Below are 15,185 nucleotides of genomic sequence, written 5' to 3' on the forward strand. Positions count from 1 at the left end.
ATTTATTTTACTTGTACATTTCTATCCTACTTATTTTATTTTGTTGGTATGTTTGGTTCTGTTCTCTGTCTCCCCCTTTTAGACTGTGAGCCCACTGTTGGGTAGGGACTGTCTCTATGTGATGCCAATTTGTACTTCCCAAGCGCTTAGTACAGTGCTCTGCACATAGTAAGCGCTCAATAAATACGATTGATTGATTGATTGATTGATTAGAGCACGGGCCTGGGAGTCACAATGTTTGCTGGCATTTGTCTGCTGCATAGACTGTGAGCCCACTGTTGGGTAAGTACTGTCTCTATATGCTGCCAACTTGTACTTCCCAAGCGCTTAGTACAGTGCTCTGCACACATTAAGCACTCAATAAATATGATTGATGATGATGATGATAGGGCACGGGCCTGGGAGTCACAGGTTTGCTGCCATTTGTCTGCAGCATAGGGTTAGGGCACGGGCCTGGGATTCACAGGGTTTGCTGTCATTTGTCTGCTGCACAGACTGTGAGCCCACTGTTGGGTAGGGACTGCATCTATATGTTCTCAAGTTGTACTTCCCAAGCGTTTAGTACAGTGCTCTGCACACAGTAAGCGCTCTATAAGTACGATTGCTGATGATGATGATAGGGCACGGGCCTGCGAGTCACAGGGTATGCTGCCATTTGTCTGCTGCATAGACTGTGAGCCCACTGTTGGGTAGGGACTGTCTCTATATGTTGCCAACTTGTACTTCCCAAGTGCTTAGTACAGTGCTCTGCACACAGTAAGCGATCAATAAATACGATTCATGATGATGATGATAGGGCATGGGCCTGGGAGTCACAGGTTTGCTGCCATTTGTCTGCAGCATAGGGTTAGGGCACGGGCCTGGGAGTCACAGGGTTTGCTGCCATATGTTTGCTACATAGACTGTGAGCCCACTGTTGGGTACGGACTGTCTCTATATGTTGCCAAGTTGTACTTCCCAAGCGCTTAGTACAGTGCTCTGCACACAGTAAGCGCTCTATAAGTACGACTGATGATGATGATGATAGGGCACGGGCCTGGGAGTCATGGGTTTGCTGCCATTTGTCTGCTGCATAGACTGTAAGCCCACTGTTGGGTAGGGACTGTCTCTATATGTTGCCAAGTTGTACTTCCCAAACGCTTAGTACAGTGCTCTGCACACAGTAAGCGCTCAATAAATACGATTGATGATGATGATGATAGGGCACGGGCCTGGGAGTCACAAGGTTTGCTGTCATTTGCCTGCTGCATAGGGATAGAGCACGGGCCTGGGAGTCACAAGGTTGCTGCCATTTGTCTGCTGCATAGACTGTGAGCCCACTTTTGGGTAGGGACTGTCTCTATATGTTGCCAACTTGTACTTCCCAAGTGCTTAGTACAGTGCTCTGCACACAGTAAGCGCTCTATAAATACGATTGATGATGATGATGATGATAGGGCACGGGCCTGGGAGTCACAAGGTGTGTTGTCATTTGTCTGCTGCATAGACTGTGTGCCCACTTTTGGGTAGGGACTGTCTCTATATGTTGCCAACTTGTACTTCCCAAGTGATTAGTACAGTGCTCTGCACACGGTAAGCGCTCTATAAATACGATTGCGGGCCTGGGAGTCACAGGGTTTGCTGCCATTTGTCTGCTGCATAGACTGTGAGCCCACTGTTGGGTAGGGACTGTCTCTATATGTTGCCAAGTTGTACTTCCCAAGCGCTTAGTACAGTGCTCTGCACACAGTAAGCTCTCTATAAGTACGATTGATTATGATGATGATAGGGCACGGGCCTGGGAGTCACAGGGTTTGCTGCCATTTGTCTGCTGCATAGACTGTAAGCCCACTGTTGGGTAGGGACTGTCTCTATATGTTGCCAACTTGTACTTCCCAAGTGCTTAGTACAGTGCTCTGCACACAGTAAGTGCTCAATAAGCGCGATTGATGATGATGATGATAGGGCACGGGCCTGGGAGTCACAAGGTTTGCTGCCATTTGTCTGCTGCATAGGGATAGAGCACGGGCCTGGGAGTCACAAGGTTTGCTGCCATTTGTCTGCTGCACAGACTGTGAGGCCACTTTTGGGTAGGGACTGTCTCTATATGTTGCCAACTTGTACTTCCCAAGCGCTTAGTACAGTGCTCTGCACACAGTAAGCGCTGTACAAATACGATTGATGATGATGATGATAGCGCAAGGACCAGGGAGTCACAGGGTTTGCTGCCATTTGTCTGCTGCATAGGGATAGGGCACGGGCCTGGGAGTCACAGGGTTTGCTGCCATTTGTCTGCTGCATAGACCGTGAGCCCACTGTTGGGTAGGGACTGTCTCTATATGTTGCCAACTTGTACTTCCCAAGCTCTTAGTACAGTGCTCTGCACACAGTAAGCGCTCAATAAATACGATTGATGATGATGATGATAGCGCAAGGACCAGGGAGTCACAGGGTTTGCTGCCATTTGTCTGCTGCATAGGGATAGGGAACGGGCCTGGGAGTCACATGGTTTGCTGCCATTTGTCTGCTGCATAGACTGTGAGCCCACTGTTGGGTAGGGACTGTCTCTATATGTTGCCAACTTGTACTTCCCAAGTGCTTAGTACAGTGCTCTGCACACAGTAAGCGATCAATAAATACGATTCATGATGATGATGATAGGGCATGGGCCTGGGAGTCACAGGTTTGCTGCCATTTGTCTGCAGCATAGGGTTAGGGCACGGGCCTGGGAGTCACAGGGTTTGCTGCCATATGTTTGCTACATAGACTGTGAGCCCACTGTTGGGTACGGACTGTCTCTATATGTTGCCAAGTTGTACTTCCCAAGCGCTTAGTACAGTGCTCTGCACACAGTAAGCGCTCTATAAGTACGACTGATGATGATGATGATAGGGCACGGGCCTGGGAGTCATGGGTTTGCTGCCATTTGTCTGCTGCATAGACTGTAAGCCCACTGTTGGGTAGGGACTGTCTCTATATGTTGCCAAGTTGTACTTCCCAAACGCTTAGTACAGTGCTCTGCACACAGTAAGCGCTCAATAAATACGATTGATGATGATGATGATAGGGCACGGGCCTGGGAGTCACAAGGTTTGCTGTCATTTGCCTGCTGCATAGGGATAGAGCACGGGCCTGGGAGTCACAAGGTTGCTGCCATTTGTCTGCTGCATAGACTGTGAGCCCACTTTTGGGTAGGGACTGTCTCTATATGTTGCCAACTTGTACTTCCCAAGTGCTTAGTACAGTGCTCTGCACACAGTAAGCGCTCTATAAATACGATTGATGATGATGATGATGATAGGGCACGGGCCTGGGAGTCACAAGGTGTGTTGTCATTTGTCTGCTGCATAGACTGTGTGCCCACTTTTGGGTAGGGACTGTCTCTATATGTTGCCAACTTGTACTTCCCAAGTGATTAGTACAGTGCTCTGCACACGGTAAGCGCTCTATAAATACGATTGATGATGATGACGATAGGGCACGGGCCTGGGAGTCACAGGGTTTGCTGCCATTTGTCTGCTGCATAGACTGTGAGCCCACTGTTGGGTAGGGACTGTCTCTATATGTTGCCAAGTTGTACTTCCCAAGCGCTTAGTACAGTGCTCTGCACACAGTAAGCTCTCTATAAGTACGATTGATTATGATGATGATAGGGCACGGGCCTGGGAGTCACAGGGTTTGCTGCCATTTGTCTGCTGCATAGACTGTAAGCCCACTGTTGGGTAGGGACTGTCTCTATATGTTGCCAACTTGTACTTCCCAAGTGCTTAGTACAGTGCTCTGCACACAGTAAGCGCTGTACAAATACGATTGATGATGATGATGATAGCGCAAGGACCAGGGAGTCACAGGGTTTGCTGCCATTTGTCTGCTGCATAGGGATAGGGCACGGGCCTGGGAGTCACAGGGTTTGCTGCCATTTGTCTGCTGCATAGACCGTGAGCCCACTGTTGGGTAGGGACTGTCTCTATATGTTGCCAACTTGTACTTCCCAAGCTCTTAGTACAGTGCTCTGCACACAGTAAGCGCTCAATAAATACGATTGATGATGATGATGATAGCGCAAGGACCAGGGAGTCACAGGGTTTGCTGCCATTTGTCTGCTGCATAGGGATAGGGAACGGGCCTGGGAGTCACATGGTTTGCTGCCATTTGTCTGCTGCATAGACTGTGAGCCCACTGTTGGGTAGGGACTGTCTCTATATGTTGCCAACTTGTACTTCCCAAGCGCTTAGTACTGTGCTCTGCACACAGTAAGTGCTCAATAAATACAATTGATGATGATGATGATAGAGCACTGGCCTGGGAGTCACAAGGTTTGCTGGCATTTGTCTGCTGCATAGACTGTGAGCCCACTGTTGGGTAGGGACTATCTCTATATGTTGCCAACTTGTACTTCACAAGCGCTTAGTACAGTGCTCTGCACACAGTAAGCGCTCAATAAATACGATTGATGATGATGTTGATAGGTCACGGGCTGGGAGTCACAAGGTTTGCTGCCATTTGTCTGCTGCATAGGGATAGAGCACGGGCCTGGGAGTCACAAGGTTTGCTGCCATTTGTCTGCTGCATAGACTGTGAGCCCACTGTAGGGTAGGGACTGTCTCTATATGTTGCCAACTTGTACTTCCCAAGCGCTTAGTACAGTGCTCTGCACACAGTAAGCGCTCTATAAATACGATTGATGATGATGATGATAGGGCACGGGCCTGGGAGTCACAAGGTTTGCTGCCGTTTGTCCGCTGCATAGACTGTGAGCCCACTTTTGGGTACGGACTGTCTCTATATGTTGCCAACTTGTACCTCCCAAGTGCTTAGTACAGTGCTCTGCACACAGTAAGTGCTCTATAAATACGATTGATGATGACGACGATAGGGCACGGGCCCGGGAGTCACAGGGTTTGCTGCCATTTGTCTGCTGCATAGACTGTGAGCCCACTTTTGGGTAGGGACTGTCTCTATATGTTCCCAACTTGTACTTCCCAAGCGCTTAGTACGGTGCTCTGCACACAGTAAGTGCTCAATAAATACAATTGATGATGATGATGATAGAGCACGGGCCTGGGAGTCACGAGGTTTGCTGCCATTTGTCTGCTGCATAGACTGTGAGCCCACTTTTGGGTAGGGACTGTCTCTATATGTTGCCAACTTGTACTTCCCAAGTGCTTAGTACAGTGCTCTGCACACAGTAAGCGCTCTATAAATATGATTGATGACGATGATGATAGGGCACGGGCCTGGGGGTCACAAGGTTTGCTGCCATTTGTCTGCTGCATAGACTGTGAGCCCACTTTTGGGTAGGGACTGTCTCTATATGTTGCCAACTTGTACTTCCCAAGTGCTTAGTACAGTGCTCTGCACACAGTAAGTGCTCTATAAATACGATTGATGATGATGATGATAGGGCATGGGCCTGGGAGTCACAAGGTTTACTGCCATTTGTCTGCTGCATAGGGTTAGGGCACAGGCCTGGGAGTCACAGGGTTTGCTGCCATTTGTCTGCTGCATAGACTGTGAGCCCACTGTTGGGTAGGGACTGTCTCTATATGTTGCCAACTTGTACTTCCCAAGCGCTTAGTACAGTGCTCTACACACAGTAAGCGCTCAGTAAATACGATTGATGATGATGATAATAGCGCACGGGCCAGGGAGTCACAAGGTTAGCTGCCATTTTTCTGCTGCATAGGGATAGGTCATGGGCCTGGGAGTCACATGGTTTGCTGCCATTTGTCTGCTGCATAGACTGTGAGCCCACTGTTGGGTAGGGACTATTTCTATATGTTGCCAACTCGTACTTCCCAAGCGCTTAGTACAGTGCTCTGCACACAGTAAGTGCTCAATAAATACAATTGATGATAATGATGTTACAGCACGGGCCTGGGAGTCACAAGGTTTGCTGCCATTTGTCTGCTGCATAGACTGTGAGCCCACTGTAGGGTAGGGACTGTCTCTATATGTTGCCAACTTGTACTTCCCAAGCGCTTAGTACAGTGCTCTGCACACAGTAAGCGCTCTATAAATACGATTGATGATGATGATGATAGGGCACGGGCCTGGGAGTCACAAGGTTTGCTGCCGTTTGTCCGCTGCATAGACTGTGAGCCCACTTTTGGGTACGGACTGTCTCTATATGTTGCCAACTTGTACCTCCCAAGTGCTTAGTACAGTGCTCTGCACACAGTAAGTGCTCTATAAATACGATTGATGATGACGACGATAGGGCACGGGCCCGGGAGTCACAGGGTTTGCTGCCATTTGTCTGTTGCATAGACTGTGAGCCCACTTTTGGGTAGGGACTGTCTGTATATGTTCCCAACTTGTACTTCCCAAGCGCTTAGTACGGTGCTCTGCACACAGTAAGTGCTCAATAAATACAATTGATGATGATGATGATAGAGCACGGGCCTGGGAGTCACGAGGTTTGCTGCCATTTGTCTGCTGCATAGACTGTGAGCCCACTTTTGGGTAGGGACTGTCTCTATATGTTGCCAACTTGTACTTCCCAAGTGTTTTGTACAGTGCTCTGCACACAGTAAGCGCTCTATAAATACGATTGATGACGATGATGATAGGGCACGGGCCTGGGGGTCACAAGGTTTGCTGCCATTTGTCTGCTGCATAGACTGTGAGCCCACTTTTGGGTAGGGACTGTCTCTATATGTTGCCAACTTGTACTTCCCAAGTGCTTAGTACAGTGCTCTGCACACAGTAAGTGCTCTATAAATACGATTGATGATGATGATGATAGGGCATGGGCCTGGGAGTCACAAGGTTTACTGCCATTTGTCTGCTGCATAGGGTTAGGGCACAGGCCTGGGAGTCACAGGGTTTGCTGCCATTTGTCTGCTGCATAGACTGTGAGCCCACTGTTGGGTAGGGACTGTCTCTATATGTTGCCAACTTGTACTTCCCAAGCGCTTAGTACAGTGCTCTACACACAGTAAGCGCTCAGTAAATACGATTGATGATGATGATAATAGCGCACGGGCCAGGGAGTCACAAGGTTAGCTGCCATTTTTCTGCTGCATAGGGATAGGTCATGGGCCTGGGAGTCACATGGTTTGCTGCCATTTGTCTGCTGCATAGACTGTGAGCCCACTGTTGGGTAGGGACTATTTCTATATGTTGCCAACTCGTACTTCCCAAGCGCTTAGTACAGTGCTCTGCACACAGTAAGTGCTCAATAAATACAATTGATGATAATGATGTTACAGCACGGGCCTGGGAGTCACAATGTTTGCTGGCATTTGTCTGCTGCATAGACTGTGAGCCCACTATTGGGTAAGGACTGTCTCTATATGCTGCCAACTTGTACTTCCCAAGCGCTTAGTACAGTGCTCTGCACACATTAAGCACTCAATAAATACGATTGATGATGATGATGATAGGGCACGGGCCTGGGAGTCACAGGTTTGCTGCCATTTGTCTGCAGCATAGGGTTAGGGTACGGGCCTGGGAGTCACAGGGTTTGCTGTCATTTGTCTGCTGCACAGACTGTGAGCCCACTGTTGGGTAGGGACTGTATCTATATGTTGCCAAGTTGTACTTCCCAAGCGTTTAGTACAGTGCTCTGCACACAATAAGCGCTCTATAAGTACGATTGCTGATGATGATGATAGGGCACGGGCCTGCGAGTCACAGGGTATGCTGCCATTTGTCTGCTGCATAGACTGTGAGCCCACTGTTGGGTAGGGACTGTCTCTATATGTTGCCAACTTGTACTTCCCAAGTGCTTAGTACAGTGCTCTGCACACAGTAAGCGATCAATAAATACGATTCATGATGATGATGATAGGGCACGGGCCTGGGAGTCACAGGTTTGCTGCCATTTGTCTGCAGCATAGGGTTAGGGCACGGGCCTGGGAGTCACAGGGTTTGCTGTCATTTGTCTGCTGCACAGACTGTGAGCCCACTGTTGGGTACGGACTGTCTCTATATGTTGCCAAGTTGTACTTCCCAAGCGCTTAGTATAGTGCTCTGCACACAGTAAGCTCTCTATAAGTACGACTGATGATGATGATGATAGGGCACGGGCCTGGGAGTCACAGGGTTTGCTGCCATTTGTCTGCTGCATAGACTGTAAGCCCACTGTTGGGTAGGGACTGTCTCTATATGTTGCCAAGTTGTACTTCCCAAATGCTTAGTACAGTGCTCTGCACACAGTAAGCGCTCAATAAATATGATTGTTGATGATGATGATAGGGCACCGGCCTGGGAGTCACAAGGTTTGCTGCCATTTGTCTGCTGCATAGGGATAGAGCACGGGCCTGGGAGTCACAAGGTTTGCTGCCATTTGTCTGCTGCATAGACTGTGAGCCCACTTTTGGGTAGGGACTGTCTCTATATGTTGCCAACTTGCACTTCCCAAGTGCTTAGTACAGTGCTCTGCACACAGTAAGCGCTCTACAAATACGATTGATGATGATGATGATAGGGCACAGGCCTGGGAGTCACAAGGTGTGCTGTCATTTGTCTGCTGCATAGACTGTGTGCCCACTTTTGGGTAGGGCCTGTCTCTATATGTTGCCAACTTGTACTTCCCAAGTGATTAGTACAGTGCTCTGCACACGGTAAGCGCTCTATAAATACGATTGATGATGATGACGATAGGGCACGGGCCTGGGAGTCACAGGGTTTGCTGCCATTTGTCTGCTGCATAGACTGTGAGCCCACTGTTGGGTAGGTACTGCATCTATATGTTCTCAAGTTGTACTTCCCAAGCGTTTAGTACAGTGCTCTGCACACAGTAAGCGCTCTATAAGTACGATTGCTGATGATGATGATAGGGCACGGGCCTGCGAGTCACAGGGTTTGCTGTCATTTGTCTGCTGCACAGACTGTGAGCCCACTGTTGGGTAGGGACTGTATCTATATGTTGCCAAGTTGTACTTCCCAAGCGTTTAGTACAGTGCTCTGCACACAGTAAGCGCTCTATAAGTACGATTGCTGATGATGATGATAGGGCACGGGCCTGCGAGTCACAGGGTATGCTGCCATTTGTCTGCTGCATAGACTGTGAGCCCACTGTTGGGTAGGGACTGTCTCTATATGTTGCCAACTTGTACTTCCCAAGTGCTTAGTACAGTGCTCTGCACACAGTAAGCGATCAATAAATACGATTCATGATGATGATGATAGGGCACGGGCCTGGGAGTCACAGGTTTGCTGCCATTTGTCTGCAGCATAGGGTTAGGGCACGGGCCTGGGAGTCACAGGGTTTGCTGTCATTTGTCTGCTGCACAGACTGTGAGCCCACTGTTGGGTACGGACTGTCTCTATATGTTGCCAAGTTGTACTTCCCAAGCGCTTAGTATAGTGCTCTGCACGCAGTAAGCGCTCTATAAGTACGACTGATGATGATGATGATAGGGCACGGGCCTGGGAGTCACAGGGTTTGCTGCCATTTGTCTGCTGCATAGACTGTAAGCCCACTGTTGGGTAGGGATTGTCTCTATATGTTGCCAAGTTGTACTTCCCAAATGCTTAGTACAGTGCTCTGCACACAGTAAGCGCTCAATAAATATGATTGATGATGATGATGATAGGGCACCGGCCTGGGAGTCACAAGGTTTGCTGCCATTTGTCTGCTGCATAGGGATAGAGCACGGGCCTGGGAGTCACAAGGTTTGCTGCCATTTGTCTGCTGCATAGACTGTGAGCCCACTTTTGGGTAGGGACTGTCTCTATATGTTGCCAACTTGCACTTCCCAAGTGCTTAGTACAGTGCTCTGCACACAGTAAGCACTCTATAAATACGATTGATGATGATGATGATAGGGCACAGGCCTGGGAGTCACAAGGTGTGCTGTCATTTGTCTGCTGCATAGACTGTGTGCCCACTTTTGGGTAGGGCCTGTCTCTATATGTTGCCAACTTGTACTTCCCAAGTGATTAGTACAGTGCTCTGCACACGGTAAGCGCTCTATAAATACGATTGATGATGATGACGATAGGGCACGGGCCTGGGAGTCACAGGGTTTGCTGCCATTTGTCTGCTGCATAGACTGTGAGCCCACTGTTGGGTAGGTACTGCATCTATATGTTCTCAAGTTGTACTTCCCAAGCGTTTAGTACAGTGCTCTGCACACAGTAAGCGCTCTATAAGTACGATTGCTGATGATGATGATAGGGCACGGGCCTGCGAGTCACAGGGTATGCTGCCATTTGTCTGCTGCATAGACTGTGAGCCCACTGTTGGGTAGGGACTGTCTCTATATGTTGCCAACTTGTACTTCCCAAGTGCTTAGTACAGTGCTCTGCACAAAGTAAGTGATCAATAAATTCGATTCATGATGATGATGATAGGGCATGGGCCTGGGAGTCACATGTTTGCTGCCATTTGTCTGCTGCATAGGGTTAGGGCACGGGCCTGGGAGTCACAGGGTTTGCTGCCATATGTTTGCTACATAGACTGTGAGCCCACTGTTGGGTACGGACTGTCTCTATATGTTGCCAAGTTGTACTTCCCAAGTGCTTAGTACAGTGCTCTGCACACAGTAAGCTCTCTATAAGTACGATTGATTATGATGATGATAGGGCACGGGCCTGGGAGTCACAGGGTTTGCTGCCATTTGTCTGCTGCATAGACTGTAAGCCCACTGTTGGGTAGGGACTGTCTCTATATGTTGCCAAGTTGTACTTCCCAAACGCTTAGTACAGTGCTCTGCACACAGTAAGCGCTCAATAAATATGATTGATGATGATGATGATAGGGCACCGGCCTGGGAGTCACAAGGTTTGCTGCCATTTGTCTGCTGCATAGGGATAGAGCACGGGCCTGGGAGTCACAAGGTTTGCTGCCATTTGTCTGCTGCATAGACTGTGAGCCCACTGTTGGGTAAGGACTGTCTCTATATGCTGCCAACTTGTACTTCCCAAGCGCTTAGTACAGTGCTCTGCACACATTAAGCACTCAATAAATACGATTGATGATGATGATGATAGGGCACGGGCCTGGGAGTCACAGGTTTGCTGCCATTTGTCTGCAGCATAGGGTTAGGGTACGGGCCTGGGAGTCACAGGGTTTGCTGTCATTTGTCTGCTGCACAGACTGTGAGCCCACTGTTGGGTAGGGACTGTATCCATATGTTGCCAAGTTGTACTTCCCAAGCGTTTAGTACAGTGCTCTGCACACAGTAAGCGCTCTATAAGTACGATTGCTGATGATGATGATAGGGCACGGGCCTGCGAGTCACAGGGTATGCTGCCATTTGTCTGCTGCATAGACTGTGAGCCCACTGTTGGGTAGGGACTGTCTCTATATGTTGCCAACTTGTACTTCCCAAGTGCTTAGTACAGTGCTCTGCACACAGTAAGCGATCAATAAATACGATTCATGATGATGATGATAGGGCACGGGCCTGGGAGTCACAGGTTTGCTGCCATTTGTCTGCAGCATAGGGTTAGGGCACGGGCCTGGGAGTCACAGGGTCTGCTGTCATTTGTCTGCTGCACAGACTGTGAGCCCACTGTTGGGTACGGACTGTCTCTATATGTTGCCAAGTTGTACTTCCCAAGCGCTTAGTATAGTGCTCTGCACACAGTAAGCTCTCTATAAGTACGACTGATGATGATGATGATAGGGCACGGGCCTGGGAGTCACAGGGTTTGCTGCCATTTGTCTGCTGCATAGACTGTAAGCCCACTGTTGGGTAGGGACTGTCTCTATATGTTGCCAAGTTGTACTTCCCAAATGCTTAGTACAGTGCTCTGCACACAGTAAGCGCTCAATAAATATGATTGTTGATGATGATGATAGGGCACCGGCCTGGGAGTCACAAGGTTTGCTGCCATTTGTCTGCTGCATAGGGATAGAGCACGGGCCTGGGAGTCACAAGGTTTGCTGCCATTTGTCTGCTGCATAGACTGTGAGCCCACTTTTGGGTAGGGACTGTCTCTATATGTTGCCAACTTGCACTTCCCAAGTGCTTAGTACAGTGCTCTGCACACAGTAAGCGCTCTACAAATACGATTGATGATGATGATGATAGGGCACAGGCCTGGGAGTCACAAGGTGTGCTGTCATTTGTCTGCTGCATAGACTGTGTGCCCACTTTTGGGTAGGGCCTGTCTCTATATGTTGCCAACTTGTACTTCCCAAGTGATTAGTACAGTGCTCTGCACACGGTAAGCGCTCTATAAATACGATTGATGATGATGACGATAGGGCACGGGCCTGGGAGTCACAGGGTTTGCTGCCATTTGTCTGCTGCATAGACTGTGAGCCCACTGTTGGGTAGGTACTGCATCTATATGTTCTCAAGTTGTACTTCCCAAGCGTTTAGTACAGTGCTCTGCACACAGTAAGCGCTCTATAAGTACGATTGCTGATGATGATGATAGGGCACGGGCCTGCGAGTCACAGGGTTTGCTGTCATTTGTCTGCTGCACAGACTGTGAGCCCACTGTTGGGTAGGGACTGTATCTATATGTTGCCAAGTTGTACTTCCCAAGCGTTTAGTACAGTGCTCTGCACACAGTAAGCGCTCTATAAGTACGATTGCTGATGATGATGATAGGGCACGGGCCTGCGAGTCACAGGGTATGCTGCCATTTGTCTGCTGCATAGACTGTGAGCCCACTGTTGGGTAGGGACTGTCTCTATATGTTGCCAACTTGTACTTCCCAAGTGCTTAGTACAGTGCTCTGCACACAGTAAGCGATCAATAAATACGATTCATGATGATGATGATAGGGCACGGGCCTGGGAGTCACAGGTTTGCTGCCATTTGTCTGCAGCATAGGGTTAGGGCACGGGCCTGGGAGTCACAGGGTTTGCTGTCATTTGTCTGCTGCACAGACTGTGAGCCCACTGTTGGGTACGGACTGTCTCTATATGTTGCCAAGTTGTACTTCCCAAGCGCTTAGTATAGTGCTCTGCACGCAGTAAGCGCTCTATAAGTACGACTGATGATGATGATGATAGGGCACGGGCCTGGGAGTCACAGGGTTTGCTGCCATTTGTCTGCTGCATAGACTGTAAGCCCACTGTTGGGTAGGGATTGTCTCTATATGTTGCCAAGTTGTACTTCCCAAATGCTTAGTACAGTGCTCTGCACACAGTAAGCGCTCAATAAATATGATTGATGATGATGATGATAGGGCACCGGCCTGGGAGTCACAAGGTTTGCTGCCATTTGTCTGCTGCATAGGGATAGAGCACGGGCCTGGGAGTCACAAGGTTTGCTGCCATTTGTCTGCTGCATAGACTGTGAGCCCACTTTTGGGTAGGGACTGTCTCTATATGTTGCCAACTTGCACTTCCCAAGTGCTTAGTACAGTGCTCTGCACACAGTAAGCGCTCTATAAATACGATTGATGATGATGATGATAGGGCACAGGCCTGGGAGTCACAAGGTGTGCTGTCATTTGTCTGCTGCATAGACTGTGTGCCCACTTTTGGGTAGGGCCTGTCTCTATATGTTGCCAACTTGTACTTCCCAAGTGATTAGTACAGTGCTCTGCACACGGTAAGCGCTCTATAAATACGATTGATGATGATGACGATAGGGCACGGGCCTGGGAGTCACAGGGTTTGCTGCCATTTGTCTGCTGCATAGACTGTGAGCCCACTGTTGGGTAGGTACTGCATCTATATGTTCTCAAGTTGTACTTCCCAAGCGTTTAGTACAGTGCTCTGCACACAGTAAGCGCTCTATAAGTACGATTGCTGATGATGATGATAGGGCACGGGCCTGCGAGTCACAGGGTATGCTGCCATTTGTCTGCTGCATAGACTGTGAGCCCACTGTTGGGTAGGGACTGTCTCTATATGTTGCCAACTTGTACTTCCCAAGTGCTTAGTACAGTGCTCTGCACAAAGTAAGTGATCAATAAATACGATTCATGATGATGATGATAGGGCATGGGCCTGGGAGTCACATGTTTGCTGCCATTTGTCTGCTGCATAGGGTTAGGGCACGGGCCTGGGAGTCACAGGGTTTGCTGCCATATGTTTGCTACATAGACTGTGAGCCCACTGTTGGGTACGGACTGTCTCTATATGTTGCCAAGTTGTACTTCCCAAGTGCTTAGTACAGTGCTCTGCACACAGTAAGCTCTCTATAAGTACGATTGATTATGATGATGATAGGGCACGGGCCTGGGAGTCACAGGGTTTGCTGCCATTTGTCTGCTGCATAGACTGTAAGCCCACTGTTGGGTAGGGACTGTCTCTATATGTTGCCAAGTTGTACTTCCCAAACGCTTAGTACAGTGCTCTGCACACAGTAAGCGCTCAATAAATATGATTGATGATGATGATGATAGGGCACCGGCCTGGGAGTCACAAGGTTTGCTGCCATTTGTCTGCTGCATAGGGATAGAGCACGGGCCTGGGAGTCACAAGGTTTGCTGCCATTTGTCTGCTGCATAGACTGTGAGCCCACTGTTGGGTAAGGACTGTCTCTATATGCTGCCAACTTGTACTTCCCAAGCGCTTAGTACAGTGCTCTGCACACATTAAGCACTCAATAAATACGATTGATGATGATGATGATAGGGCACGGGCCTGGGAGTCACAGGTTTGCTGCCATTTGTCTGCAGCATAGGGTTAGGGTACGGGCCTGGGAGTCACAGGGTTTGCTGTCATTTGTCTGCTGCACAGACTGTGAGCCCACTGTTGGGTAGGGACTGTATCCATATGTTGCCAAGTTGTACTTCCCAAGCGTTTAGTACAGTGCTCTGCACACAGTAAGCGCTCTATAAGTACGATTGCTGATGATGATGATAGGGCACGGGCCTGCGAGTCACAGGGTATGCTGCCATTTGTCTGCTGCATAGACTGTGAGCCCACTGTTGGGTAGGGACTGTCTCTATATGTTGCCAACTTGTACTTCCCAAGTGCTTAGTACAGTGCTCTGCACACAGTAAGCGATCAATAAATACGATTCATGATGATGATGATAGGGCACGGGCCTGGGAGTCACAGGTTTGCTGCCATTTGTCTGCAGCATAGGGTTAGGGCACGGGCCTGGGAGTCACAGGGTCTGCTGTCATTTGTCTGCTGCACAGACTGTGAGCCCACTGTTGGGTACGGACTGTCTCTATATGTTGCCAAGTTGTACTTCCCAAGCGCTTAGTATAGTGCTCTGCACACAGTAAGCGCTCTATAAGTACGACTGATGATGATGATGATAGGGCACGGGCCTGGGAGTCACAGGGTTTGCTGCCATTTGTCTGCTGCATAGACTGTAAGCCCACTGTTG

This window comes from Tachyglossus aculeatus, chromosome 4 (assembly GCF_015852505.1).
Source record: "Tachyglossus aculeatus isolate mTacAcu1 chromosome 4, mTacAcu1.pri, whole genome shotgun sequence".
NCBI classification, from domain to species: Eukaryota; Metazoa; Chordata; class Mammalia; order Monotremata; family Tachyglossidae; genus Tachyglossus; species Tachyglossus aculeatus.